We start from the raw sequence: 24,851 nt of genomic DNA, 5'->3' as shown, positions 1-24,851 counted from the left end.
CGACTGCGCAGATCTTGACTGAGATCAGGGCCTCACATTGTGCCATGTGCTGCACAGACTGTGACCAAAACCAGGGCCCACCATTGTGCTGGGCACTGCACAGACCCACAGTGAAAGTCAATCTCTTTCCTAAAGAGCTTCAATATAAAATGACGGCACAGACAAAGAAGCTAGAAACCAGAAGTCTTGAATCCCTAATCCCTGCCCTGCTCTAATCACTAGACCCCACTCCCAAGCTGGGGTTAGAACCCAGAAGTCCTGGCTCCCACTCCCTACTTAAGGGGCTCTTGTGTCTCTCTGTGTGTGTCTCAGGGGCTTTGTCTCAGTACCAGCTCCACAGCCCAGGCTCCCTCACCCCACCTCCAAACCCTTCCCTAGCTGAGTCCTGGCAGACAGCGATCGTGCTGATTGAAGCATTCGACTCTGAGGAGGATCCTGGATTTGTGAAGAGCCCAGAGAGCTCCCAGCTCTGCTCCACAAGGCCCCAGTCGCCCCATGCTCTCCAGCACCAGCCCCAGGGGGCAGAAGAAAGGCCACAGACAGCAGGATCAGGATCAGCATCATCACCATCTGGGGAAAGCTACAGTGCTCGTGCCTCAGCTCTGGGGGGTTTATAGAGCCAACAGCAAACTTCAAATCACAGACGCTTTCCCTTTGTGGGGAGCTGAGACCATGCAGGGGCCTCCAGAAACCTCAGCATCGGGCTGCTGACACATGGGAGGCATGAGGGAGGGAGCTGGTGGCTAGAAAACAAACTACCTCTGGAGGAAGAAGCCCAGGGGAAAGTCCCATTGGGATGGGGCATTCTCCCCACCCAAGAACATCTGGGAGCAGGACCTCCTGGGGCCTACCTGGAACCCAGCACCAGGATCATCTAGAGCTCGCCCGTCTCCTCCACAGCAGCTCATCTGGTGGGGAGTGTGGCCAATGCTGAGTCACCTGCTGGCTTGGCTCAGCTCCCCGCTTCCTCTCCAGTGTGCGTCTCAGAGCAGCGTGTAGGGGATGGGGTCCTGTCATGGTTTCCTGGAGCCCAGCCACAGATCCCACAGCAGAAATTCTCCCAGAGGGTGGGGACCACATAGTCCATGAAGTGCAGGACTTTGGGGCGAGCACAGATACCATGATGCTTGGCGATGGGGAAGGCCCTGAACAGATGGTGCTGGAGCTGTGTCCCTCTTGGCCTGCCCCATGGCTGGCATGGCTGAGAAAAGAGCAAACATCCCCACACAGTGGAGGTGACTATTTGGAAACATGACTCTGGCTGTCCAGACATTTCAATATCTCACATGCCTACAATTCTGGGCATCAGATTGTGGCTTAAAATTGCTCCATTTCTCCATCAAGCTCCAAGCCCTCCTGAAATGACGTAGTGTGTTTTGGAAAGCCCCAGCATCAGGAGTAATGGGAGCCTCACATTCTCTACCAGAGGATGTCCTCCAATCCCCCATGAGTGGCATCTTCATGGCCTGTGTGAGGAGGGGGCAGAACTTTTGCCTGGGCCCAGGGGGGTTGCAGCCTCAGCTGGGTGGGGATAGGAAAGCTCAGGGTCAGGTTCCCAGTGCGTAGGTGGGTGCTAGGTTGTCCTGGGGCATGTAAACCCAGCCACATGGCAAGGAGACACTCAGCACCTTGGGCTCTGCACAGCTGGGGCCGTGACCAGTCTGGTCCGTCCTACGGGATCAATTGATTCGGCCTCTGAAACTGGCTGCAGTGGTGGTGGGGGTTGTGGTGTTGATGAACCCCAGTGTGCAGGGCCTGGATCGTAAGGGAGAAAGGACGGGCCCCCAACATCTGGAAACACTCAGCATCTTGGGCTGGGATGGTGGGTCTGCAGGTCGGGGTTGATGGTCTCTGACAGAGATGACCCAGGCCTGCCCATAGTAGGGGCGCAGAATGAGGGCAGTGGGTTTCAGCAATGCTATCCAGCATGCTCAGTCCATGTTAGCATGGTCAGTATAAGCTAAGCAGCAAATCTGGCGGGGGCGGGGAGGGGGCATTTGTGGTCACATACCGCTGACCCCTTGCTGCACCGCCTCTGGCCTGCACCAGCAAGTCTATTAAATGTCTATATCTTTCTCTGCAAATTTGTTATTTCTCCACTCCCTATGGGCTAAGTCATTTCCTTCTTCTCCTGGTTCCTAGAAAACACTCAAGACCAGTTTCATTTTCTCAGTGAAATGTTTCATAACTCCCTGGCCCCTGGCTAGCTGGTCACCAGATAACGGGCAATGGAGGGGAACAAAGCACAGGGGTTTTCATCTCAGAAGCCATTTCATAGAGTAGAATGATAGAAATATCATCCTGGAAGGGACCTTCAGAGGTCACCTGGTCCATCTCCCTGTTGTGAGGCAGGACCATGTCAATTTAGACCATCCCTGACAGATTTTTGTCTAATCAGGCCTTAAAAACCTTCAGTGACCGGGATTCCACAACCTCCCTTGGGATCCTATTCCAGAGATTAACTCAATTTAGAGTTATAAAGTTTTTTCCAATGACTAATCACAATCTCCCTTGCTGCTGATGAAGCCCATTACTTGTTTTCCTACCATCAGCGGACATGGAGAACAATTGACCCCCATACTTTTCAGAACAGCTCTTAATATATGGGAAGACTGTTCTCAAGTTCCCCCTCAGCCTCCTCTTCTCTAGAATAAATATACCCTTTTTTTTTTCACCTTTCCTCCTAGGTCAGGTTTTCTAAACTTTTAACTATTTTTGGCTGTCCTCAGGAAACTCTCCAGTTTTTCTACATCTCTCCTAAAGTGTGGCACTCAGAACTGGACACAGTAGAAGCATAGAAGATTCGGGTTGGAAGAGAACTCAGGCGGTCATCTAGTACAACTCCCTGCTCAAAGAAGGATCAACACCAACTAAATCATCCCAGCCAGGGTTTTGACAAGCCTGACCTTAAAAACCTCTAAAGATGGAGATTCCACCACCTCCCTAGGTAACCCATTCTAGTGCTTCACCATCCTCCTAGTGAAAAAGTTTTTCCTAATATCCAACCTATACTTCAACTTGAGATTCTTTCTTCTTGTTCTGGTATCTGCCACTACTGAGAACAGCCCAGCTCCATCCTCTTTGGAACCCTCTTCAGGTAGTTGAAGGCTGCTATCAGATCTCCCCCTCATTCTTCTCTTCTTGTTGCCAAGAAGGCTAAGGGCATTTTGGGCTGTATAAGTAGGACCATTGCCAGCAGATTGAGAGACGTGATCATTCCTCTCTATTCAACATTGATGAGGACTCATCTGGAGTATTGTGTCCAGTTTTAGGCCCCACACTACAAGAAGGATGTGGAAAAATCGGAAAGAGTCCAGGGGAGGGCAACAAAAATGATTAGGGGGCTGGAGCACATGACTTATGAGGAGAGGCTGAGGGAACTGGGATTGTTTGATCTGCAGAAGAGGAGAATGAGGGAAGATCTGATAGCTGCTTTCAACTACCTGAAAGGTGGTTCCAAAGAGGATGGATCTAGACTGTTCTCAGTGGTACCAGATGACAGAACAAGGAGTAATGGTCTCAAATTGCAGTGGGGGAGGTTTAAGTTGGATATTAGGAAAAACTTTTTCACTAGGAGGGTAGTGAAGCACTGGAATGGGTTACCTAGGGAGGTGCTGGAATCTCCTTCCTTAAAGGTTTTTAAGGTCAGACTTGACAAAGCCCTGGCTGGGATGATTTAGTTGGGAATTTGTCCTGCTTTGAGTAGGGGGTTGGACTAGATGATTTCCTGAGGTCCCTTCCAACCCTGATATTCTATGATTCTATGACGGACAGTCTTGAAGAGCTGGGTATTATCACGATTATTGTGGGCAGCTCTCCACTGCCAGTCTGGAATGCCAGTGGAAAGCCAAATACAGATCTGGGAAAGCACCCCCTGGGACCTCCAGTCTGGCTCCATTAGAAATACGCAGAAAATAGAAAGAAATTCCAGAGCTCCCTTCACCTGCCCACACCAGGGGTTTCAGGGCTTTTTCCAGCAAATGCAGATCTCCAACATACTTACAGGTTAGGAGATTCTGTCCTGGGAATCAGAGACTCTGCAAAAGATTTGGGGGTCACAGGGCATAAGCAGCTGAACAGAGGCTCCCAGTGTGATCCCATGGCCAAAAGGGCTAATGCGATCCTGGGAATCTTGAGTAGGAGCAAAGAGGTTATTTTACCTCCACATGTGGCACTGGTGCAATCCACTGCTGGAATCCTGTGTACAGTTCTGGTGCCCTCAAAATTCAGGAAGGATGCTGATGAGTTGAGGAGGGTGCTGCGAACATCCACAAGAATGATCAAAGCATTAGAAAACCTGCCATCTAGTGGTAGACTCAAACAGTTCAATCTGATTAGCTCAAAGAGAAGGGAGAACATGATCAAAGTCTACAAGTACATACACAGGGAACAAATACTTAATAACGGGCTCTTCAGTCTAGCAGACAAAGGTCTACCACAATCCGTTGGCTGGAAGCTGAAGCTAGATGAACTCAGACTGGAAATAAGATGTAACATTTTTAACAGTGAGGGTAATTAACCGTCAGAACAACTGACCAAAAGTCACTGACAATTTTTGAATCAAGACTGGAGATTTTTCTAAATGATTTCCTCTAGCAATAATTGTGGGGCAGGTCTCTGGCCTGTTATGCAAGGGTTCAGACTAGATGACCACAAAGGTCCCTTCTGGCCTTGGAAGCTATGAATCTAGGTGTGGGGATGGGAGGATGGATGGATGGGTGGGGATGGATGGATAGGTGGACAAACGGATGGAAGGATGAATAGGTGGGATGGATGGATAGGTGGAAAAATGGATGGAAGGATGAATAGGTGGGATGGATGAATAGGCGGGGATGGCTGGCTGGATGGGTGCAGATGGATGGATAGGCGGGGATGGCTGGCTGGATGGGTGGGGACGGATGGATAGGCGGGGATGGCTGGCTGGATGGGTGGGGATGGATGGATAGGTGGACAAACGGATGGAAGGATGAATAGGTGGGATGGATGGATAGGCGGGGATGGCTGGCTGGATGGGTGGGATGGATGGATAGGCGGGGATGGCTGGCTGGATGGGTGAGGATGGATGGATAGGCGGGGATGGCTGGCTGGATGGGTGGGGATGGATGGATAGGCAGGGATGGCTGGCTGGATGGGTGCGGATGGATGGATAGGTGGGGATGGCTGGCTGGATGGGTGGGGATGGATGGATAGGTGGACAAACGGATGGAAGGATGAATAGGTGGGATGGATGGATAGGTGGGAATGGCTGGCTGGATGGGTGGGGATGGATGGATAGGCAGGGATGGCTGGCTGGATGGGTGCGGATGGATATATAGGTGGGGATGGCTGGCTGGATGGGTGGGATGGATGGATAGGTGGACAAACGGATGGAAGGATGAATAGGTGGGATGGATGGATAGACGAGGATGGCTGGCTGGATGGGTGGGGATGGATGGATAGGCAGGGATGGCTGGCTGGATGGGTGCGGATGGATGGATAGGTGGGGATGGCTGGCTGGATGGGTGGGGACGGATGGATAGGCGGGGATGGCTGGCTGGATGGGTGGGGATGGATGGATAGGTGGACAAACGGATGGAAGGATGAATAGGTGGGAATGGCTGGCTGGATGGGTGGGGATGGATGGATAGGCGGGGATAGATGGCTGGATGGGTGGGGATGGATGAATAGGCGGGGATGGCTGGATGGATGGGTGGGATGGACGGATAGGCGGGGATGGCTGGCTGGATGGGTGGGGATGGATGGATAGGCGGGGATCGCTGGATGGATGGGTGGGATGGATGGATAGGCGGGGATCGCTGGCTGGATGGGTGGGGATGGATGGATAGGCGGGGATGGCTGGCTGGATGGGTGGGATGGATGGATAGGCGGGGATGGCTGGCTGGATGGGTGGGATGGATGGACAGGTGGACAAACGGATGGAAGGATGAATAGGTGGGATGGATGGATAGGCGGGGATGGCTGGCTGGATGGGTGGGATGGATGGATAGGCGGGGATGGCTGGCTGGATAGGTGGGATGGATGGATAGGCGGGGATGGCTGGCTGGATGGGTGGGATGGATGGATAGGTGGGGATGGCTGGCTGGATAGGTGGGATGGATGGATAGGCGGGGATGGCTGGCTGGATGGGTGGGATGGATGGATAGGCGGGGATGGCTGGCTGGATGGGTGGGATGGATGGATAGGCGGGGATGGCTGGCTGGATGGGTGGGATGGATGGATAGGTGGGGATGGCTGGCTGGATAGGTGGGATGGATGGATAGGCGGGGATGGCTGGATGGATGGGTGGGATGGATGGATAGGCGGGGATGGATGGCTGGATGGGTGGGTGGGGATGGATGGATAGGTGGACAAACGGATGAAGGATGAATAGGTGGGATGAATGGATAGGCAGGGATGGCTGGCTGGATGGGTGGGATGGATGGATAGGCGGGGATGGCTGGCTGGATGGGTGGGATAGATGGATAGGCGGGGATGGATGGCTGGATGGGTGGGGATGGATGGATAGGCGGGGATGGCTGGCTGGATGGGTGGGATGGATGGATAGGCGGGGATGGCTGGCTGGATAGGTGGGATGGATGGATAGGTGGACAAACGGATGGAAGGATGAATAGGTGGGATGGGATGGATAGGCGGGGATGGCTGGCTGGATGGGTGGGATGGATGGATAGGCGAGGATGGCTGGCTGGATGGGTGGGGATGGATGGATAGGCGGGGATGGCTGGATGGATGGGTGGGGATGGATGGATAGGCAGGGATGGCTGGCTGGATGGGTGGGATGGATGGATAGGCGGGGATGGCTGGCTGGATGGGTGGGGATGGATGGATAGGCGGGGATGGCTGGCTGGATGGGTGGGGTGGATGGATAGGTGGACAAACGGATGGAAGGATGAATAGGTGGGATGGATGGTGTTAGGGGGCTTATTCCTTCACCCTCTCACTTCCCCGGTCCTTCTCACATGAACAGGGAGCAACAATACCCGAAGTCCAAAGGTGCAAACCATTCGATGTTTATTGGGCTGAACTTCCAGCAAGCATGATTCCCGTTTCCTTCCTCAGTGTCCCTTTCCCAGCTCTGACACCACAGAGCCTTTCCTGTGTCCCTGTTCCCATTCTTTCCCTTAGCAAAACATGATTCCAATTCTCCCACCCCCACTCCCTGTTCCCATTCCCCCCCTTACTTCCTGGCTGACTGCAGACTGTATAGTAAAACTTGAGTTCTGCTTAGCTATAGCTTAACCAATCATTTTACTGAAATTGAACTAACCAATCCTAACACATTGTTACATAATTATTTAACCAATTATATCCCACCATCTTAATTGATTTACACCCAACAAAATTAATTATACAGCAGACAGAAACAATCACAGAAAGAGACAGAGATTATACAGACAAACAGTAGGGAAATGGAGACTACAGGGATAGAACAATACAGACATGAGGGTTTTACACCCCATCTATTGATGTGAGTTCTTGCCAGACAGGATGCTACCAAATTAAATTTTCTTTAAATCTTTTAGGCTCTTCCCTTTCTCTGGAGGCTATACATCGGACAAGGAGGGATTCTGCTATCTGCCGCTGGGAGGCCTCAGCACTGGCCACATCTCCAGCTGGGGACAGGAAAGGCACCAGTGCAGGAAGGAACCCCCTCTCCCCCCACGGGATGCAGGAGGGGACGTGGCTCAAGGTTTCCTCTCTGGGAATCCCCACCCCTGACTCATCACTGATGGGAAATTTCTTGGTAGCCGGGTACATGACCCTATACTTCCCGGGTCACCTCTTCCCAGGCTCCCTTCCCCGCTGCCTGCTGTATATAAACCCTTGGGGGCTGAAACAGAGCCACCAGCCCCAGCTCCTGGATGTGCACCAATGATGCTGCTGCTCCTGCTCTTCACGGTTTTTCTCCCGCTTCATAATGGTGAGTAGAGCTGAGCAACTGGTTATTTCCCAGCCCCAGGGGACTCACACTGGGAGTGGGGCTGAGCGAGTCAGAGTTTTTGGTTCAGGGGCCGAACCATAAAATCTGGGGAAAAGTTGGGTTCCTCCCAAAAAACTTTTTTCATTTTTTCTCATAGATGCAGAAACCCTAAAAAGACATTGTTTCAAAACAAATGGAGGGGGGAATTGTTTGCTTTGGGGTGTCTCCTTCAACCAGAAGCAATTTTTTTTTTTGCTTTTTGGTTTCATTATGGGACCTGTTCAGGTGTTTTTCACCCTTATTTTTAATTAGCTGAGTTTTGAATTGAAATGCAATTTTGAAACAAAAATTGATCTTTTTTTTTTTTTACTTTTTCATTTGCTTTCAAGTCAAAACAATTTTGGAGGGTACTTTTTCATTTGATTTCAGATCGCTTTAGAGGGGGGTTTAATCACTTTAAAAAAATTAGTTTAAAAGAACCCAATTTGCTCCATTTCTAAAGGAAGCACCATTTCAAATAGAAACTCAAGATGTTTCGTTTCCCATTGATCATAATAAAACTTTTCTACTTTTTCCTGGAAAAAAAATCATTTCTTTGTAGCCAAAACAATCCACCAAATTCCACCTGAATTCACAGATACTTTGGATGCCTGAAAATTGCTTTTTTTAAGCAAATTTGCCAATTCCTTATAATTTTTGTCCTGGCTTTAGTGGTGAGAATGGGGAGATTGGGGCTGTGGGCAGTGAACCCACACCAAGGGCAGGGGGATAGAATTAGCCATGGGCTCAGGCAGGTGTCAGGAGATGGGACAATGAGTTTGAGGGGTGACAGGGAATTCCTGACCCTTTTTCTCTGAGAGGGGAGATGGCTAGAGGGTGGCCCCACAGCCAGAACATGGATGGGTGTGTATGGGATGAAGAATGGATGGAAGGATGAACGGGTCCACATGGAAACAGGTGGATGTGCAGCGGGTACGTGTATGTATGGGATAGACCAGGCTGGATGGGGAGAGGGGGTGAATTAGGGGCAGGCTGGGCTGGGTGGGGGGCCTAAGGGGCTGAGATCCAGGCCAGCAGGTGGCTGAGCTAAGGCATGAGGATCTGGGTTGCACTGGGCTTTTAGTTCCACATTCCAGCTCCCTTTTGAACCCCTCCCTGTCTCTCTCTAGCTCGGGTCATTGGGGGCCAGGAAGCCCCACTTGGCTCCAGACCCTACATGGCCTATTTGCAAATCGGGTCAACGGGAAGCTGCGGAGGGTTCCTGATCCGAGAGGACGTGGTGGTGACAGCGGCTCATTGTAACTGCAACCTGGGGTAAGAAATGCGCCATCCCCCACCCCTGAGCCAGCCGGTCACCCACCAAGGGGCTGGATCAGGGCTAGTGCCCCTGGAGGAGAAAGGCCTCGTGTCCAATTTTATACCCCCTGATCCAGCCAGTCTCCATCTCTGGGATGGAATTGGGGCTGGCAATATGTTGCCCCAAACACTAGAAGCGTTGAGGGGATGTGAAAATTACGAATTTCACGGGGTGCCTGTTAGGTTTTAAAGCCCAAACCTACCAAACTAGACCAGCCCCAGAGGGTGAACAGCCCAGCTGATGATTTTAGTCAGTTCAATAAGGAAAACCCTTGTCACTGAGTGACTTCACTCAGTTGAACCCAGCCTCTTCTCAAGTCTTTTCCCTTGGCCATCGCTTCTCAAAGCCAGACCCCTGGCTGTTCTTAACCAATCAAGAAATCCCCTGATTGCCTTTGGGGATCTGAGCCCTACTGAACAGAGCAACCCTGTAGGCAATTAACATAGATCAGCGCTGGGGCTCAGCTGTTGTACCAGAAACTGATCCAATCCCGAGAATTTCCTACGACATTCACTTGTGATCTTCAGCCATCAATTCTTTTGTGTCTGTAGCACGTTTCTTAGTGTCAAAAGGGGAACATCTAGACAGAGATTAAAGAAAGACAAAGAGATTCAATCTCTGCCATGAAGTCTCACCAGTTTTTCTCATGTCCCGCTAACCCTGGAGGAGGGAAAGGGCTGGCCAGAGGGGCTGGGCCAAGCGTTCTGATTCCCTTCTGGACTTCAACATTTTCTCTGATGGACTCAGCAGCCACTTATGTCCCACATTGTGATTTCTGTCTCCAGGGTCATTTCACGGGCAGATCTGGGCTTCCTGCTACTGCTGTCCATATCCAGTAGATGGCACCAGTGCATAAAAAACTCTTTGATCCTTTTCTTATTTACATGTTTCATTCATTCCAGCCATCTTATTTCTGTGTCAGCCCAGCCAATCCACCTGGGATTTCCCCACTTTAAAAAATTTATTTTAATATATCAAAGTTGCACCCAGGTTAGGGCCTTACACCTTCCCATGGGTATTTTCCTTCTTCTGCCATATGCACTTCAATGATTCATAGATTTCAAGATCTTTGTGATCATCTCCAACGACCTCCTGTATAACACAGACCAGAGAACATCTCCCAAATAATTCCTTTTGATCTACAGCAGATCTTTTAAAAAATCCAGTCGTGAATAAAAATTGCCAGTGATGGAGAATCCACAATGAACTTTGGTAAGTGGTTCCAACATTAGTTACAGTCCCTGCTAAATCTCAGACCACAAAACAATCATTGAGAAAGAAACCAAACAGAATCCTGTATGGTCCCTCTGAATTTGAAACCAATTGATCTTGAGTTTCTCAGTATAAGATGGGTTTTCCAATCTTTTGATCATTCCTGTGGCTCTTCTCTGACCCCTCTCCAATTTATCAACATCTTTCTTGAACCACGGAGACAAGTACTAGACAATGGGTCACCCTGCATAGGAGAACAGCCCATTGCTCAGTCTTTTAGGTCTCTTTAGCCAATCAGAATGGAGAAGGAGGAAGTCCATCCACATGTAGATGCGTAAGATGGTCTCTGTGTTACTCAATCACACAAATATAGGTAGAAATCTGCACAGACCAGGATCTGGGCTGATGTCCCTTCCAGAGGGTCTGTGATGGTCCCACCCCACTATCCAATAGGCACTAATGCCCCCATATTTTCCTCTTGGTTTTTCCAGAAACATCTTTGTCTACCTGGGAGTCCAAGACTTCACGAAGCCGGGACAGAACTGGCAACGGATCCGGGCCCGTCGCTGGATCCAGCACCCTGACTTCAACAATGAGAACTATGACAATGACATCATGCTGCTGAAGGTACTGCCTCCATCCTATCACCTGCCCCCAGTGACCTCACACTGCTATAGGCACCGCCCCCGTCCCATCACCTGCCCCCAGTGACCTCATACTGCTGGAGGTACCACCCCATTCCATCACCCCACCCCCAGTGACCCCACAGTGCTGCAGGTACCACCCACATCCCATCACCCCACCCCCTGTTACCTTACATTGCTGCAGGTACCACCCCCATCCCATCCCCCCACTCCCTGTGACCTCACATTGCTGCAGGTACCGCCCTTATCCCATCACCTGCCCCCAGTGACCTCATACTGCTGCAGGTACCACCCTTATCCCATCACCCCACCCCCAGTAACCTCACACTGCTGCAGGTACCACCTCCATCCCATCAACCCACCCCCAGTGACCCCACAATGCTGCAGGTACCGCCCCCATCCCATCACCCCACCCCCAGTGACCCCACAATGCTGCAGGTAGCACCCCCATCCCATCCCCCCCACCCCAGTGACCTCACACTGCTGCAGGGTACAGCCCCATCCCATCACCCCACCCCCAGTGACCCCACAGTGCTGCAGGTACAGCCCCATCCCATCACCCCACCCCCAGTGACCCCACAATGCTGCAGGTACTGCCCCCATCCCATCCCCCCCACCCCAGTGACCTCACACTGCTGCAGGTACCGCCCCCATCCCATCACCCCACCCCCAGTGACCTCACACTGCTGCAGGTACCACCCCCATCCCATCACTCCACCCCCAGTGACCTCACACTGCTGCAGGTACTGCCCCCATCCCATCACCCCACCCCCAGTGACCCCACAGTGCTGCAGGTACAGCCCCATCCCATCACCCCACCCCTAGTGACCCCACAATGCTGCAGTTACCGCCCCCATCCCATCCCCCCACCCCAGTGACCTCACACTGCTGCAGGTACCGCCCCCATCCCATCACCCCACCCCCAGTGACCTCACACTGCTGCAGGTACCGCTCCCATTCCATCTCCCACCCCCAATGACCCCACACTGCTGCAGGTACTGCCCCCATCCCATCACCCCACCCCCAGTGACCCCACAGTGCTGCAGGTACAGCCCCATCCCATCACCCCTTCCCCAGTGACCTCACACTGCTGCAGGTACAGCCCCATCCCATCACCCCTTCCCCAGTGACCTCACACTGCTGCAGGTACAGCCCCATCCCATGCCCCACCCCCACTGACCTCACAGTGCTGCTGGTACCACCCCCATCCCATCACCCCGCCCCTAATGACCCCACACTCACTTCCTGGACTCACATCCAAGCTTTGGCCAGTGGTACTGCTCCTTGCCACTTCCGATACCTGTGCTGATCCGGGTGCATTCTCTCTCCTTCCCATGGCAGCCATGGCACAGCGCGGAGCTGACCAAGTGGGTGGGGCTTGTCTCCCTGCCGGAGGCTGATCAGCACATCAGCCCAGGCTCTGAGTGCAGTGTGGCCGGGTGGGGTCGGACCGGAGTGAACACCACCACCGACACGCTGCAGGAGGCAGAGCAGGAGGTGGTGTCGGACAGCCTGTGCAGAGAGCAGTACCAGCATTACAACCCCATCACCATGCTCTGTGCTGGCAGCCCCCTCACCAACCAATCAGCCTTCCAGGTAAATATCTCCCTGCCCAGAGCCACTGGGGGTACAACAAGCTGCTCCAGGGGAAGGAGCCAATGGAAACCACCATGGCTGTGCCCCTCCCATGCTCCACTGCCCCAAGACGGGAGCTCATTGTGCATCATGGGAGATGCAGCCCAGCTGGGGAGCCCAGCACATAGCATGACTGCAGAGAGGTATCTCCAGTGTTACTGCCCTTGTGCAAAGTGCTGGTGGAAATGGGCTGAAATTTTACATGGACTCATGCACATAGTGACAAGAAACAAGAATTTCTTCTCTTATCCAGGGGCTCATCAGCTGGAAGTGACAGACGGGGAGGGAGAAATGGGTGTGTCAGCCAGAAAAAAGGCCCATGCGGTCCTGGGATGAAACAGCCAAAGTGTCTCCAGTAGAGAGGGAGGGTTTAATGCCAGCGAAGAAGGTTCTGGGCATTACTCAGCTGGAATCCGGTGCAGAGTTCTGGGCAGACCTGTCTCAGAAAGAGGAATTTCAGCTGGAGCAGGTGTTAAGAATGCCTGGTGGGACAATCAGGGGAATGGAAAGCTGGTCTGATGAGAAAGGAATAAAATACGTGGGCTAGCTTGGCATAGAACACAGGCTGAGCGGGATCTGATTGCTCTATAAATACATCAGGAGGGGGCAGGGGGACACCAGAGAAGGAGACGAGCTGTTGAAACTAAAGGACAAATCAAATGGGAATAAAAGGGGCAGGGATCAATGAGACTGGAGATGAGAGGATGGTTTCTAACCATCAGAGGGAGGAGGTTCTGGAACAACATCCAACAGGAGCATTGTCGGGGGGACAACCTAACAAGGATACAGACAGAGCTTGATAAGTTTATGGATGGGATAATATGACAGGGTTGCCTGTAATAGCAGAAATTGGACTTTATGACCCAGTAGGGCCCTTCCAGTCCTGTGTTCCCATAAAAGAATGAGACAACTAAAATACAACTCCCATGATTGCTCATAGTTAGGCCTTGAGTTTTTAGCAAAATGTTCCAGGAAAAATGTTGATGGAAAAAGGGGAACCCTCCCCTCTTCCCTACCACATGTTCTGACCATCTCTACTCTTCACCTTCACTGGAGGGTCTGCTGGTGAACTTAACCCTGAGGCTACCCAACAGCCAGGACCCTGGGTGAAATCCTGACCCCATACACGTGGATGGGAGCTTTGCTGTTGATGTTCATAGGGCCAGGTTGGCACTGGAGCTGAGGGAGAATCAGTGTTCCCATCTAACAGGAAATGGCAACATTTCAATCTTTGTTTTCTAAGAAGAGTTGAGATTTCAACATTTTTGGCAGAATGGAAATTCCAAAAGCAGGTTTCACTCAGAAATGTTGAAATGTTTCATTGCAACATTTTCAATCAAAATAAACACGCTGAGATATGAACAGATTGAAACATTTCCTTCCATGTGAACAAACTGGAGAGAGTCCAGAGGAGAGAAACAAGAGCAAAAAAATATGATCAGAGATTTAGAAAACCTTACGTAGAAGGGAAGGCTAAAAGAATTGGGCATGTTTAGGCACAGAAGATGAGGCTGAAGAGGCTGCAGTTCCTTATCAGGCCTCTATTTTCCCTTATGTAGCCCCTGCCTAGACTACATCTCCCACAATGCACTTTGCCATGTGATTCCCATGATGCCCCAAACAGCTCAGTCAGAAGCAATTTCGAGTTGCATTATGGGAGATGTACTGCTCCAGGGAGCCAAGTCCTTAGGAGAGAATGAAGACCTGAAGGACAACTCCCATAAGCCAATGCATGGTTAGGAGAAAGTAGAGTGACCAGATGTCCCAATTTTATAGACACATTCATACTTTTTGGGTCTTGTTCTTATATAGGGTCCTATTATCCCCACCTCCTGTCCTGATTTTTCACATTTGCTGTCTGGTCACCCTAGGAGAAAGCAGTTTAACGTCTTATTGAACTGATTCCAAATTAAATGTTTCAGAAAATTTTTTAAAAAGTAAAATATTCAGATGGAACTGATCCAAAATGAAATAGTTCCTTTCAATTTTCCTAAAGCAAAAATTGAAAATTGATTGTTTTCTGTGGCAAATGTCAAGTTTGTAGAAACTGCCTTTTCCACAGATTTCTTTCTCTGCTGACCCATTTCCAGGCTGGTTCTGTTTGGCAGGAAGGGCTGGGCCTTCGGCTGCAGAGAAAACCTATCCCACATGCAATCTGAGATCTCCTGAGGACAGGCTGGGCTGGGTAATGTCAGTCACTGATGTTATTCTCCTTATTGGCAGGGCGATTCCGGCGGGCCCCTGGTGTGCAACGGGGTGGTCCAGGGCATCGTCTCCAATGGAAATCCAGATGGGCGACCCCCCAGCATATACACGAGAATCTCCAAATTCATCCCCTGGATCACTGAAACTCTGCAGAAACTGAGTTAAAGGAAATGCTCCCCTGTAAAGAGCCAATGTTGCCGTACAGGGATCCATGCCTGTGTGGAACCCCAAGGTGCTTTATATCAGAGTATTTCTTTCTAGTGTTAGAGAAATACTTTGAGTGGCTCAGTCCTGAAATCCTTCTGTGGCTAGAAATACCCCATCGATGTTTGAAATTTCGCTATATTGTCTCCCCAAGTGTCTAGTCAATGTTTGGGATCCTACGCGTGTTCCGGTTAGGAGCAGAGATTGACAATGAAGTCTGGTATTTCCTGTGATGCGATCTAGTTTATTTACAAGAAACATCCAAAGTCCTGTTTCCCTGAGCATGTTGGAAACAAACAGCAGCAGACAGCTCCTCTGTTCACCGTGTAGAGCCTGCATCTCCAGCCAAGACTCTGTGCCCAAAATGGTTCTTCTCTTAGCTTTTTCTCAGGGCCACATTCCTGTGCTCCCAGGTTGTGTCTGCCTGGCTTTTTACTTTGCCTCTGTCCCCGGATCTCTCTGTTTATGTTGTGTCTGCCTGAGCCATATGCCCCATTACTCCCAGAACAATATTCGGTGACAACCTTTCCTCCAGAGTTATTAGAATTCCCACGTGTTCACAAGGTTTTACATCAGCTAAGGGGATTCTGGAGCAAGGGTAGAATTTTCTCCGCTGAATTCTATAGGACTTCTACAAATGCTGATCATTTGTATACCTAATCCATTCCTCACGGGTTTTCCACCATCAAAATTCCTAGCTGCAGCATGTCTCTGGCTGGCTTAAAAACTTTCTTTCCCCCAACCAGAGAGCAGGAACGGGGCCATGTGGCTTTGGTGGCCAACCTATGACCACAGAGCGTGGCTAGTCGAATTAAACAGCCCATGACAATAGCACATTGAAATAGTTGTGTGAAAAACATTGAAATTTCAATGATTTTGTTTCACACATTTTGAGCCGGACCCAAATTTGTTTGTTTTCAGTATTTTCTTTTCTTTTTTCCTCTCCCCACCCTACAAGTATTTAATTATTTATTATTTATTATTGTGATACTGACTGGAGGTTGGAAAAACCCAAAGAAGGGAACCCAGAAAACGTCACTGAGATACATTGGGGCAAAATAAAAAATTGTCTATTTCCAAATATTTGGAAAATATTAAAAATAGACACTTGTTTGAAAAACAAATGGCACTTGAAGGAACAAAAACCATTTTTCTAAATAAAAAATGTTTTCTCTGAACAATTTGCGCTGCCTTTTCCATTGCTGGCCTGTAGACTGAACGTTGCATGTGTGGATGATACAGTGTTGGGGGAGAATAATGGGGCGGTGGGCAGGATGTAGGTGCTGGGTTGATCCATAAACAAAATTGGTGCTAAATAAAAACATCAAGGCCCAGATCCTCAGAGGTGTTTGGGTGCCTAACTCCCATTGAAATCACCAGGAGCCTGAATAACTTTGGGGATCTGGGCTCTTAGCTCTTCTTTCTGGGGGAGAGGGATAGCTCAGTAGTTCAAGCATTAGCCTGCTAAACCCAGGGTTGTGAGCTCAATCCTCAACGGGGCCATTTAGGGAACTGGAGTAAAAATCAGGACTGGTCCTGCTTTGAGCAGCAGGTGGGATTAGATGACCTTCTGAGGTCCCTTCTAACCCTACTCTTCTATGAGATCTCAAAGGGCAGTCAGGATCATTAACCCCAGATGGGTAAACTGAGGCACAGAAAGGGGCTGGGACTTAGAATCCTAAAACATTAGGATTGGAAGGGACCTCAAGAGATCATCTAGTCCAACCCCCTGCTCAAAGCAGAACCAAACCCCAGGTCCCCAAATGGCCCCCTCAAGGATGGAACTCACAACCCTAGGCTTAGCAGGCAAATGCACAAACCACTGAGTTATCCCTCCCCATCCCCTCACACAGCAGCACAGCCAGGAACAGAACACAAGTGTTCCTGGGTGCAGGCCTTTGCTCTGGCTACTTGGCCACACAGCTTCCCACCTCCCACACACCACAGCCCCACAGCCCCTCAACCACACTGCTTGTTAATTTCAATTCCCATCCTGTGTTCTCTGCAGTCAGTACAGATCTGATACAAACTTCTCCAGCACTAAATTCCCACCTCACCCGTGTCGCCTGGTGCGACGCTAGGTCCACCACAGCAGGGGAGGTCTCAGGTTACAGAGTGTGAGGATGTAACATCTGCAGGGCTGGAATTATTCCCACCCCCAAATCCAGTGGCTGTGGAGCAAATACAGACAGTATTGATCTGTGTGTCTCCACACTCTCCTCATAGAATCATAGAATATCAGGGTCGGAAAAGACCTCAGGAGGTCATCTAGTCCAACCCCCTGCTCAAAGAAGGATCAACACCAACTAAATTATCCCAGGAGGGCTTTGTCTAGCCAGACCTTAAAAACCTCTAAGGATGGAGATTCCACCATCTCCCCAGATAACCCATTCCAGTGCTTCACCACCCTCCTAGTGAAATAGTGTTTCCTAATATCCAACCTAGACCTCCCCCTGCAACTTGAGACCATTGCTTCTTGTCCCTCCATCTGGCTCTTTCTGTCTGGTAACAGGGGCAGTGCTGGCCAGTGCTCCCCAGGACCGGGTGATGCCATGGTGCTGATCCCTGTCTGGCTAAAGGCCAGATGTGTCTGAGCCAGAGGCACGAGAGAGATTCCCAGAGCTGCCCTCAGACACCCTGGGTCCCTCCACCCCAACCCGTTGCAATAAGAGAGCCACGTTCCTTCAATAGATTCATCCATTCCAAGGCCAGAAGGGACCACGATGCTTATCCTGTCTGACCCCTGTGTAGCCCCCGCCCTGGGATGGTCCTGAGCTAATCCCAGCTAGAACTAGAGCAGAGCTGTTAGAGAAACCTCTCAGCTTGAGTTACACGTCCCCAGGGATAGAGAATCCAGCCCAGCCCTTGGCAGCAGCATCTCTGAGCCTGACACTGGCCCAGCCACTGAAGGGATTTGAATGGCCAATTCCCAGGCAACGTCATTTTGATCCCCTGGGCTGGGTTCTCCAGCCTGCACTATATGGGGGTTGGGGAGAGAAGATTGTCTGATGGTCCCCGCTGGCTGTCAACTCTCCATCTCTACCAACAGCTCAGCATTGACATGACAGAAACCTTCCCATCTTCACGGTGTTTCCATCTCTGTATTCAGGGCAATTCCTGTTAAACAGAGTCTGTCTCTGGCAGTGTAACAAACACCATAGGGCAGGGCTGCCCAGAGCAGGGAGCAAGTGGGGCAATTTGCCCCAGGCCCCAGGTCTTGCAGGGGCCTCCACAAGCAGGAGCATTGCTGGGGGGGACTAAGTGGGGCCGCCACTCCCCCACTCAGCACATTCCCCCAAAGTGGCACCTTAGTCAGAATTTGTAAGAAGGTAGAAAGGTCTGGGATACTTCCCCCCTCCCCTTCCCCCCCCACAGAGTGCGGCACTGCTGATTGGCCACCGGGACCTGATTTAGCCGCTCCCATTGGGCCTCCAGCAGCCAGACCCCCCGTCTCAGGACGCTGTGGGGGAGAGGCTGTGTGCTGGCACGTGTTTAACTTTGGCTCCAGAGGCAGCCAGCAGCTGGAGGTGCCTGGTGGTAAGGGGAGTCCCGGGGGGCAATCAGGGAGCAGGAGGAGGGTTGGATGGTTTGGGGGGTGGGGACTTTATAGGGGTGTGGAGAGGGGCTGGGGCAGTCAGGGAGCAAGGGGGGGTAGATGGGAGGAAGTCTGGGCCTCTGTCCAACAGCAAAACACAAGCATATAAAAGCAGCCTTCAGTGGGAAGTACTATCAGCTGGCCCTGGCAGCCTGCAGGGCCCCCAGCCTGCTTGCCTGAGCTGTATTATTAGTGCATTTTATTTGGAAGATGCAGCCTGAGTGATTTAAAGGCCTCAAACGCTGCTCAAAGAGCTGGGAAAGTTGCAAGCTTTCCCTGCTGGGCTTCTCATCTGGGTCATACAATGCAAACCTGCTTGAGGCACCGCACAAGAGAGATGTATTGAGGAAGTCCCTGCCTCTCACAGCTTAAGCTCTTCTAAGCTTGCAGCCATGGCACAAAAGGATTTGGGAGCAGTTAACAATTCTGTGTGGTTAAGAGATTTTCATTTCCTGGGCCCTGCTACCCAATGCCACAGGGCCCCACAGGGGAGACTGAGTGAGTAGCCCGGCTTGTCCTCTGCAATCCCTTCCCTGCTTCTTTCCCTTGTGTTTGCAAGGGTCTTATTAACATGCTGCATCCGAACGCTCCTCCCCCAGGCCTTCCCTCCAGAGACGCAGCCTCCTGGCTTCTTCTCCTTCCTCACTTTCTTCTTCTCTCCATCTCTGTGTTTTTTCTCCATGCCCTGTCCCTTGTCTGTACTCCCTCTCCACCCATGCACTGGATTAAGCACATCTCCGCCTCTCTTCTTTATGGGCTCTGTGCTGGGATGGCAGAGGCAGCGCTATTGTTGGGTTCTCTGCTGGGTCTGTTAGGATCAGACTCTAAAAATCAAGTGCTTCCTTTGATAGCAGTATCCCTCTGCCTGCTCGCAAAGGCGTCTGGCTAAATACTAAATCCAGGTGCTAGGGCAGAAGCAGCCGCTCATGTACCCTCAATGGCAGGAGGTGTGCGTGGTCCCCTCGCCCCCCTCCACACACACACACTTTGGATTATGGGGTGTGTCTTGGTGTATACTAGGGGTCCTGCAGGGGGCGGGGAGTGGTTGGATAAGTGTGGGAGTCCTGGCAGTCCTTCTGGGGCCAGGGCTGTGGATAAGAGTCGGGGCAGTCAGGGGACAGGTAGGAGGTAGGGTCCTAGGGGAGCAGTTAGGGACAGGAGTCCCAGGAGGGGGCAGTCAGGTGACAAGGAGCAGAGGGGTGTTGGGGGTTCTGAGGGGGGCAGGAAGTGGGAGAGAGTGGATGTAATTAGTAATTTGATATGTTGGGTGGTGCCTTTTTTTATGTGTTCACTCCCCCTGATGTTAGAACTTGGCAACGCCACTGCCCACAAGACTACAGTATTCTATAGTATTACAACTTTTTTTTACAGATGGGCCCCCCGAAATTGCTTTGCCCCAGGCCCCCTAAATCCCCTGGGTGGCCCTGTTGTGGGGTTCTCCCACTGCTTGGGAGATCTCTAACCACTGACGGTTACACTGCAGGTTATTGCACTGCCACACCCCACTGACCCCAGCTGGGATCTGGCCCCATTGACCCCAGTGGAACTATGTCCCATTGACCCCAGCTGGGATCTGGCCCCATTGACCCGAGTGGAGCTATATCCCATTGACCCCACCTGGGGATCTGGCCCCATTAACCCCAGTGGAGCTATGTCCCATTGACCCCACCTGGGGATCTGGCCTCATTAACCCCAGTGGAGCTATGTCCCATTGACCCCACCTGGGGATCTGGCCCCATTGACACTAATGGAGTCATGGCTGATTGATAATACATGGGGATCTGCCCTATTGACTCCAGTGTAGCTGCAGCCCATTGACCCCAGCTTGGTGATGGGGCAGGGAATGGGACATACCCTTTCCCCTCTACAGGACACTGGCTCCCATCTGGCCACAGGGAAGAGAACTGGCTGACTCAGCAGGTTGTATTTTCCCAGCCTCAGCACTGTACATGTGAGAGGACCTGCTGTCACCAACACCCTGAAGTGCAACGTCTGGTCTCTGTCCTCAGACCCTCCCCGTCTCTCTCATGGTGCAAGGAGACCTGAAAAGGATCAAAGGGCCAGGTTCCCATCTGCAACTGTGATGAGTTCAGGTTAACCACAGTCCCCACTATAATTATAGGTGGGGAGAGACTCTAGTGTCTCTGGTGTTAGCAGTGAACTCACATCCCCCAGCTCAGCACCAGATGTGCATGGAGAAAAAGGCTGCAGGGCCCCAGCTGGGCACAGTGGGGCATGGCCCAGCCTCAGCTGTGCAGGGCTCCAGGCACTGAGCATCCCAGAAGATGCCCAGATGTGCAGACTCAGCAGGGCCTGACCCTCCCCGCAGCCTATGTGGGGAGGTGTCCAGAGAGCCAGAGGGCAGATAGTTTGACGTTGAGGTTTCCTGTCCCCACCTCCCCCAGCTGTATCTATAAACCCCCCAGGGCTGCATGTGAAGCACCTTCTCCTTCCCTGCTCTGGTGCAGATGCTGCTGCTGCTACTCCTGCTTCCCATGGCCATTCTCCTGCCCCCCAGGACTTGGGCTGCTGAGTGGTGGGGGGCATAGGGAGCAGAGCCTGCACATGGCTCAGTGGAAGGGCCTGAGGCTGCTTCCCCAATACTGCAATTCTGGGGGCTCTGAGAGGAGGCAGCTTCTCCTCACCATCTCCCCTGCCACCGTGTGGGGTGCCCCATGGCCGAGCCATCTGCGGGCCAGTGGGATGTGCCTGGTGCCTTCTCTGGCAACTTCTCTGGTCTTTTTGCTGCTTCTGTCAGACACTCACAACTCCACTGGTCAATGCCCCCAGCCCCTGTGTTTGCTAGGTCGGTCCTCAGGGAAACCCCTTGGGTGAAACGGTTCAGCTTCTACGTCTCTGACGTGCCTGTGACTATGTCCACATGACACAGCCTGTATCAGCCCAGCACCCTAGAGCTGATGCAGCGTACTCTGACAAGCAGGGTTTTTCTGCTGGTGTAGGAACACCACCTCCCCAAACCATGTTAGCTACATCGACAGAGATCCTCTTCCATCAACAGAGCTACCTCGACACTGGGGGGTTCCCAGCATAGCTTCGCTGGGTAAGGATGTGGGGTTTTCCCACTCCTGGCCTACATAGCTAAGTTTTAAGTTTAGCCCAGGCCTGTGTGATTGGTGGTGATTCTAGTGATTCAGCTTCCTTGTTACCTAAACAAGCTTATAATGGCTTCTGTACACTGATCCTGAGAACAAGACGACTGTTAGACCCACCCACTTTTAAGGAAGTTAACGGCCCATGACTGAATCCATTGTATTGGCCTCCCTGCAGCACCTGCACCCCCTTGTATTTCACAGCAACATCACTGTGTGTTGGGGGCCCACAGCGTTCAAATAGATGAACTGGGGAGGCAGGACATTGGGAATCCACCACCCAGAATACAATGATGAGACAGATGAAAATGACATCATGCTGCTGCAGGTACCATCCCCATACGATCCCCCTATCCCCAATGACCTCACATTGCTGCAGGTACTGCCCCCATCCCATCACCCCGCCCCCAGTGACCTCACACTGCTTCAGATACCAGGTCATTGCATCTCCCTGCTCCCAGGGATGTCAGATCACTACAGGTACAATCTCATCATCTCACCCCCAGTGACCTCACACTGCTGCAGGCACCGCCCCCATCCCATCACCCCACCCCCAGTGACCTCACATTGCTCCAGGTACTGCCCCATCCCATCACCCTGCCCCCAGTGACCTCACACTGCTTCAGGTACCAGGTCTTTGCATCTCCCTGCTCCCAGGGATGTCAGATCACTACAGGTACAATCTCATCATCTCACCCCCAGCGACCTCACGCTGCTGCAGGTACCGCCTCCATCCCATCACCCCGCCCCCAGTGATATCACACTGCTGCAGGCACCGCCTCCATCCTATCACCCCGCCCCCAGTGACCTCACACTACTCCAGGTACTGCCCCATCCCATCACCCTGCCCTCAGTGACCTCACACTGCTGCAGGTACCGCCCTCATCCCATCACCCCACCCCCAGTGATCTCGCACTGCTCCAGGTACCGCCCCCATCCCATCACCCCGCCCTCAGTGACCTCACACTGCTGTACATACTGCCCCATCCCATCTCCCCCCCGTGCCTCAGTGAGCATATGACATCACAGTGTTGCACACTTGTCATGGGGATGCCCCATCTGTTCCCATCTGGCCCCATCCCCCTAGGACAGGATTCATCCTCCAAGAGAAGATGGATTTCCCTTCTCTCTCTCCTCCATCACAGCTGAGGCACAAGCCCAGTCTGACCAAGACTGTGGGCACCATCCCCCTGCCCCAGTGAAGGTGAGGGAGGGGGCTGTGTATAGCGTGGCCAGCTGGGGCCTGATTAGTACAGAGGCAAGTGCCTGGCCTGCCCCAACCCTGCAGGAGGTGGAACTGAAGGTCATGAGCAGGGGCATGGGTCTGTCTCAGCATTATCCACACTATGCCCCGTCCAGAATGTTGTGCATGGGGGACCCCCAGGAGAGGAAGGCATCATTCCAGGTGAGTGTGGGACAGGGGCACGTGGTACCCAGGGCAAGGAGCTGCTAGAACTGGAAACTGATAGGGCTGGGCAGAATGGAGAGAGCCAGGATCCATGCTGAGCCAGGCAGATCCTGGCAACCAGGAACCGTAACTGACTAGATCCCAGGACTCAAGGATGGAGGGTAGACATTAGGGACCAAAACTGGCCAGATCCTAGGAATCAGGAATAGAGGCTAGAACTAGCAGTCTTTTAAATGAGGAATGGATCCTAATAATTTGGGAGAGGAATTGGCAAGTGACAGAAATCAGCTGGATGTTCAACATGTTCTAGAAATCAGGGACAAAAATCAGCCACATTCTGGAAATCTGGGATAGATCTTAATATTGAGGGACAGATTCTAGAAATCAGGGCTGGGAATCAACTGGATCCTAGAAGACAGAGAGGAGAATTCCTGAATCAAGAACCTAGGAGTGGTTCAGAGAAACCAGCAGGAGATCCTAGAAATAAAGAGCAGGAGTCAGCCAGACATTGGAAATCAGGCAAGAATCAGGGACAGGAACTGAGCAGGTTAAAGAATTGGGGATGGATGCTAGAAATCAGACATGGGAACTGGCCAGATCCTAGAAATCACTGGACCGTGGAGTGTGAGCCCTGGGAGTGGGGGACATCCTGGGAATAACTTGACTGTGAGTCCCCAGGAAGTGGGGTACAGAGGTGGATTTCAAGACCCTGAATAGAGAATACAGCCCACCCTTTGCTTGGACATTGGTAACCCCACACCTGGTGTTTGCTTCTCAGGGCGACTCTGGGGGCCCCCTGTCTGTGAGGGGAAGGCTCAGGGCATTGTCTCCTATGGCAAACCTAATGGGTCAGCACCCCACGCGTTCACCAAGGTCTCCAAATGCATCCTGTGGATCAAGAAAACTCTGTGCAAGCTGCAGCCTTAGAAGGGAGTGTCCATCTCTTCCAGCATGAGTGGAGAGATAGCTGGGTGTCGCAGAGGCATGGTTGGCTTGCTAGTGTTGCCGATGGATGGAGGGATGGATGGATGGATGGATGGATAGCCAATGATTTTAGTTGATTGTTCATTTATTGTGTGATGTTATGGTCAACTAGCATGTGATGTCATATATAATCTCTGTATGGTAAATAGAGTTACATTGTAGTGTTATAGAAGAATAAGGTTGAGCAGTAGTTAGAAGGGATAATTAGGTACTAGGTATCTAAGTAAGGAGGGCTTAAATGCAAGACCTACTGGCTGAGGCCTGTAACATTTTAGCTTAGTCATACTATGCCATAGGCTGAAGACAGGGGTTCTCAAACTGGGGGTCAGGACCCTCAGGGCGTCGCAACATTATTACATGGGGGGTTCACGAGCTGTCAGCCTCCACCCCAATGCCTCCAGCATTTATAATGGTGTTAAATATATAAAAAAGTGTTTTTAATTTATAAGGTGGGTCGCACTCAGAGACTTGCTATGTGAAAGGGGTCACCAGTACAAAAGTTTGAGAACCACTGGCTTAAGAAATGCTTGGCATAAATAAGTGAACAAAGAATGACCCTATGCCACAAGATAATGGGAA

General features: G+C 51.6%; 2 pseudogenes; both read left to right on the top strand.

Moving 5' to 3' along the window:
* The first annotated feature begins 7,753 nt into the window (after nucleotides 1-7,753).
* LOC127031561 (duodenase-1-like) lies at nucleotides 7,754-16,299 on the top strand (annotated as a pseudogene).
* Nucleotides 16,300-21,550: 5,251 nt separating this feature from the next.
* LOC127031752 (mast cell protease 3-like) lies at nucleotides 21,551-24,215 on the top strand (annotated as a pseudogene).
* The last annotated feature ends 636 nt before the right edge of the window (nucleotides 24,216-24,851 follow it).

The sequence above is a fragment of the Gopherus flavomarginatus genome, chromosome 11 (genome assembly GCF_025201925.1).
Source record: "Gopherus flavomarginatus isolate rGopFla2 chromosome 11, rGopFla2.mat.asm, whole genome shotgun sequence".
NCBI lineage: Eukaryota > Metazoa > Chordata > Testudines > Testudinidae > Gopherus > Gopherus flavomarginatus.
This window is presented reverse-complemented; position numbering and strand designations above follow the sequence as displayed.